This window comes from Colobus angolensis, unplaced genomic scaffold (assembly GCF_000951035.1).
Source record: "Colobus angolensis palliatus isolate OR3802 unplaced genomic scaffold, Cang.pa_1.0 Scaffold45, whole genome shotgun sequence".
Classification (NCBI taxonomy): domain Eukaryota; kingdom Metazoa; phylum Chordata; class Mammalia; order Primates; family Cercopithecidae; genus Colobus; species Colobus angolensis.
Window position 1 is genome coordinate 5226738 of NW_012117932.1, and position 5863 is coordinate 5232600.

At 47.9% G+C, this 5863-nt stretch overlaps 1 protein-coding gene and 1 long non-coding RNA gene across 2 annotated transcripts in view; one reads left to right on the forward strand and one right to left on the reverse strand.

Annotated features, from left to right (window-relative positions):
* DLGAP1 (discs, large (Drosophila) homolog-associated protein 1) overlaps window positions 1-5863 on the reverse strand; it is a 691004-nt gene that overhangs the window by 121511 nt on the left and 563630 nt on the right. The window lies entirely within an intron of this gene.
* On the forward strand, window positions 1125-4747 carry LOC105523073. The gene is made up of 3 exons (XR_001003535.1): window positions 1125-1299; window positions 1471-1535; window positions 3930-4747. It is a non-coding gene; the product is annotated as an uncharacterized LOC105523073 (long non-coding RNA).

Sequence of the window (5863 nt, forward strand, 5' to 3'; positions counted from 1 at the left end):
AAAAAAAAAAAAAAAAAAAGACATGATCTCACATATGTGAAAGATCCCACTATCCCCATTTGACTGATGAAAATATTAAGGCTCAGAGCGGGCAATGGACATCTTTAACTCATCTACAGATTCAGTGACAAGAGTTAAGAGTACTCAGGGCTCCAAATCCCATCTGACCATTAACTCAAACTACCTCTGTTTATCCCGGCACCCCCCCCCAAGTAAACACTCTCTATTAAACACCTTGTCCACTAAAGCACCATGCTCTGTGCAGAGCCCTCCTCACTCTGCAGGAACTCACCAAAGTTTCAGTGAATGAACGAATTTGGAGTGGTCAACAAGGGGTGCACAGTTGCAACTTTTAAAAGACAGCAGAAGGAGAGAAATGCCACAAAACAAAATGCACATGGAAAAATCACTACCTTATTTCAAAATATTTACAGCTTCACATTTACAGGCCACCCAAAGTGTGGCGGTCAGTGGTGAGAAGGCAAAGATCAGAGGCTGTTGGGGTGGGGCATACACCATGATTCCCGGCCCCCCGTGGGAGACACAAGGTATCCCACAGTCTTCTCTCCCAGTCACATCCTCCCCGGAAACCACAAGATGACTTGCTCAACTTTTTTTAAAGTAGAAAAAAGTATGCTTGTGTGTGTGTAAGGGGAGGAGACGGGATGTGAATGAGATGGAGGGTAGTGTAATAATTCCTGTAATCATAAGACACGCCAGTTGGTAGTTACTAGTATTCCAGACACTTCCTAACGCCAGACAAATGCCCCAAGCCTCGGCATGTCTGGCTTAGAGATCTATTCAACTGATAGCAGCCGCCTCTTCTGGGGAGAGTAGATCTTTCAGAAAGCACTGGCTGCGCTGCTAATCAAACGCAACATTGTTCTCAGAAAGGAGGAAGAATGGAAAGGTTTGTTTCAGAGTCACAACTTTATTTTTTTAAAAAAGCACCCAAGTTGTTTTAACAAGTTGCTACAAAACTTGGGCTTCCTGAGTGGAGGCTGTTTTGCACAGTGCATCTACTGTACAAAAATCCAGGCAGGGAGGGATCAGAGAGTTAGAGTCATTAAAGAAAAAAAAAAAAAAGCCCCAGGCACTTCATGCCTGGAAATGATGTCAGACGCAGCCACTCCTCTGTTAGAACTACGACCAAACAATGCGCAGGCAATCCACAGCAGCTGCCCTGCAAATGTCAGCGCCCGCTCAGTCCACAGAGCTTGAAATCTACCAAGCCGAAGGACTGTGCCGCGCCTCTCTCGCGCACATTTTCCCCAAGCACTCTCAGGAACCTGGCAACAGGTAACGTGGCAACCTTTGACTTATAAAAGGGCAAGTGGCACAATTTCAGGGAACAAATGGACTTTTTTTTAAAGGCAGCATCTCCCCCACCACTCCCACACCCCACTCCCTCCCTCCCAACCAAAAGTGAGTAAAAAACAAAGCATTGAGGCGGGCGGTCCTACTCTCGAGTGTCCCCTTGTGGCCAAGCCTGGAACATCACATCCGTACTTTGCAATCTGTGGATCAGCTACGAGGTAAGTCGCTGTTTGGAAGGGGTGGAGGTCTTCGCTGGACTTGTCTTCCGAAAAGCATAAAGACTGGAAGTCAAGGCTAAGAATGGCTTGCTTTCTTACCTTACCACCTTAACAAAAACTTCACCTTAGCTGCAGGGTTAAATCTCTGGGTCGGGGCTGGGGATTTTCGTTGCTGTTGTTTTAAAGCAGCAGCCAAGGCCATGTTTTCTAAGGTGGTGAGTTAAACAGAGCAAGAACTGCGGTAGCCTTTTCCCACCCAATCTCTTTCTTCACATCCTAGTCACAGCCAAGCGTAGGGTGGATGGCAGTGAGGATAAACAGCCCAGAAACTGAGGATTCCTGCAGGGTGGGACTGGCATTTTCCATTTTTATCTGAAGGTGTACTTTGAATGCAGACACTTTTCTCTCAGGCCAGAAGCACTGCTCATGTGTATTGCTGGCTTCCAGTTAGCCTATTTGCGAGGATTACTTAGGATTTCCAGACTGCAGGCCCAGCTACCCAGAGAGTGTGCCTCAAAGCCCCACCTCAACGCTTTCATCTCTATGTGGGGGGAAGCACCCACGAAAATGCCAACGGTAGTATTTGTAACCTGCCTTCTTCCTTCTGGGAACTGCTTTCTGCAGCCCTGTTTTAGAGGAGTAACTACAGCAGGGGGCTGCTCCAGCCACGCAGGAGGAGAGGGCACCCGTTGAGGAAAGAGCACCCGTTGTGTCTCCCTCTGGCTATGTTAACTGGAAACTAGGAAAGGGGTTCAGATCAAAGTAACTGCTCTCTTCAGAAAGTTCCATTCATTAACTAAATTAGCGGAAATTCAATGGTGTTTGGAGGAAGGTCATTTCAGAAGGCCCAGGGCCAGAGGCTGAGGTCTAAAGCTTCTAATCTGGACTTTCATTGAAGTTTGGCAGTTAAGTAGGAAGTTGAAGGCTACCATAAGTAAATCCAGTTCTTGCCTGAATCAGTCATTTCAAAGGAATATCTTGAAAGGACACAGACTGGGAAACAGGCATGAGGAAAAAAAAAGGTAGACATTTGGCTAATATGTGCCTAGACCACTTAACACTAAAGATTAGAAACGTAGGGCTCTGAGTAAGAATCATTTGACCAGTAGCTAAGGTGAGTCACAGCCTGCCCAGAACTAGGGCACACATGTTGAAGTCAGGATGTTGAGAACATAAGGCTTACTAATTTGCAAGGCAGGAGTGTTGCTTCCAGTAGGGAATGTGAGCAGGATTTCACGGCTCATTTTCCCAGCCTTTCCAACAGGTGCAATCAAGTCATCCGTGTAGACAAGTGACTGCCCTGGCACTTACATCTGTTAGGATTAAATTTCCATTTGTTCCATTACTTTATATGAAGTGATTTCTACTGTCGAGTCAGACAGATCACTTCCTCTTAGACCTAGGGACTTTTTCAACATTTTTAACAATGTGTGTGTTTTTCAAAATGTGTCCCAGCCAGGTCTGCAGGTCTTCCTGGGTTGAATGGCCTGTTTACAGAAGGGGAAGATTCAGGACTCAAGGTCAGGGTTGCAGAATTATATAAAGTTTCCTGTTTGGGCAGCTGGTCTAGCAACACCTCAGGTTGGGGCAGACTGGGTCTTGTTGAGAGATAGCATGCCCATGAGGCTAGGGCGGGGAGAGTGCCAGGAACAGGGAAGGACATTTTTCATTTCTTTTGTTTTGAGACCGAGTCTTACTCTGTCACCCAGGCTGGAATACAGTGGTGCGATCTTGGCTCCCTGCAACCGCCACCTCTCAGGTTCAAATGATTCTCCTGCCTCAGCCTCTCGAGTAGCTGGGATTACAGGTGCCCACCACCACACCCAGCTAATTTTTTTTTTTTTTTTGAGATAGAGTTTCCCTCTTCTTGCCCAGGCTGGAGGGCAATGGTGCGATCTCAGCTCACCGCAACCTCTGCCTCCCTGGTTCAAGTGATTCTCCTGCCTCAGCCTCCCGAGTAGCTGGGATTGCAGGCACGTGCCACCACCCCCGATTAATTTTTTATATTTTTAGTAGAGATGAGGTTTCTCCATGTTGGTCAGGCTGGTCTTGAACTCCCGACCTCAGCTGATCCGCCTGTCTCAGCCTCCCAAAATGCTGCGACTACAGGCGCCAGTGATCGCGCCCGGCCACTCCCAGCCAATTTTTATATTTTTAATAGATACGGGGTTTCACCATGTGGGCCAGGCTGATCTTGAACTCCTGACCTTAGATGATCTGTCCACCTCAGCCTCCCAAAGTGCTGGGATTACAGGCTTCAGCCACCAAGTCTGACATGACATTTTTCTTTTAAATCTTTCATCAACCAGCTTTCATTTCTTGTCGGATGTCACTTTTCAGCAACCTGTTCCTATATTCTCTGTTAGGAGAACTTTTTTTTTTTTTTCTGGCCAGACTGGGAGAAAGGAATTAAAGGATGGAAGAATGACAAGATCAGGCACTGTCGTCTGTCTGATCCACAGAGGTAATCACCGCACACGGCGCAGCTCACGGTACTAGTGTGGTAAATGCTTGTTACGTGACGGCATGAACAGGGATGAGAAGAGACTTCCTGGAGAAAAAAAAGGGACTAATAATCAGGAAAGGGAGGTGATCAGGGCAGGAATAAAGTGGACACCTCAGCAAAGCCATTTGCTGTGATCTCTGATGGTGCAGTGTCACGTGTCACCAGAGCCCCCTCATGTTTGATGTTGGCCAATCCCGCCAACATGGATCTAGCAGGCCAAATCCTCATCTAGCATGCCCTGCTGTGGCACCAGCTGGTCCCCTGGGTCGTCCACCTAATGTCCCCCATTCTCCCCACTTGGCCTCCCCTACGGGCCCTCGGAAAAGGACCGTGGGAGGCACCTGTGACACTGCCCTTTTCCTGTGCAGCTGTTTTTCTTCTTCATTCTTTTCACTCCTCGTTATTCTCTCTTTTTTTTTATCTTGCTCAGCCCACACAGAACTAGGAACCTTGTTATTCTTCTACTTCTTTTTCTGTGCTCTGTCTGCTTGCACACACACAGATGGATATCTGAGAGCCAGGGAACTTTCTTTACCTCCTAGTATCATTTCATGAGAATTAGTAGCACCTGTACAATGGGGCCTTAGAGACAGGAATAAAAGGAAAAATCTGGAATGGAATCACATGATGCAACAGGCTATGAAGACTCCCTGTCCTGCTGCTGTATGTCTGGTAAACAGAATAAATAGCACTTGAGCATCCCTGACCCTGAGGCTGTGGAGTAGCTGGTTGTTTCTAGATGGGACCAGGGTATCACGCACTTACTGCCAATTCATCTTGCTTCAGTAAGTGGAGGGGGGCTGTGCAGAGTGAGTGGCCTGTGTATGAACCAGAGTTGGTCCCATCTAAAGACAGTCCGGTCAGGCTGAGTCCTCACCGAGACTTCAGTGTGGATTAATCAGTAACCTTGGTTCACCGGCAGGCTCGCTGGACTTTGGAGAAAAGGCTGACCCTCCACCAAAGCAGCCCACTGCTGCCGTCGCCCTAGGAACAGACGGCCTGGAGTCAGGGCTTGACCTGGCGCAGGAGCTTTTGCACAAGGCCGGCTCAAACCTCCAAACCTGGGAAAACAGGATGCGTGGGGAAGTGAAGAAGAAAGAAAATGCATCCACCATTCCTTCCTGTTGGTGTCAGCACCATGAGGAATAATTACCTGGATCTGGAGCGCAGGCGTGTGGGAGGCTGCAGGCCCCCCTGGTCTGTGTAGTTAGGCACTTAATTTTTCATCCTCCTCCTTTTCTCTGCCCTCCCGAAACCCCCATTTTCAAAGGAAAAACAGAAAAACGTATCTGGGTTAACCTGTGTAATACTGTTCACATCAGTCCACTAGGCCCAGAAAGGATACCAGCTCCTTACTGATGCTCAGATAACAGGGTCAGTGCTTTAAAAAATTATGCCTTGGGCTGGGTGCAGTGATCACGCCTATAATCCCAGCACTTTGGGAGACCGAAGTGGGCAGATCACGAGGTCAAGAGATCAAGACCATCCTGGCCAACCAGCATAGTGAAACCCCGTCTCTACTAAAAATACAAAAATTAGCTGGGCGTAGTGGCGCACGCCTGTAGTCCCAGCTGCTCAGGAGGCTGAGGCAGGAGAGTTGGTTGGGCCTGGTAGGTGGAGGTTGCAGTGAGCCGAGATCGCACCGCTGCACTCCAGCCCGGTCGGTGGCACGAGACTCCATCTCAAAAAAGAAAAAAAAAAATTATGCCTCATTCATTATCCAACTTTGTCAGTGATAGAGAAGGACATGGATCCAGAGATGAACTTGTCCAGGCGACCCCAGGGCTCTTTCCCCCTCCATTACTCTTTTTTTTTTTTTTTT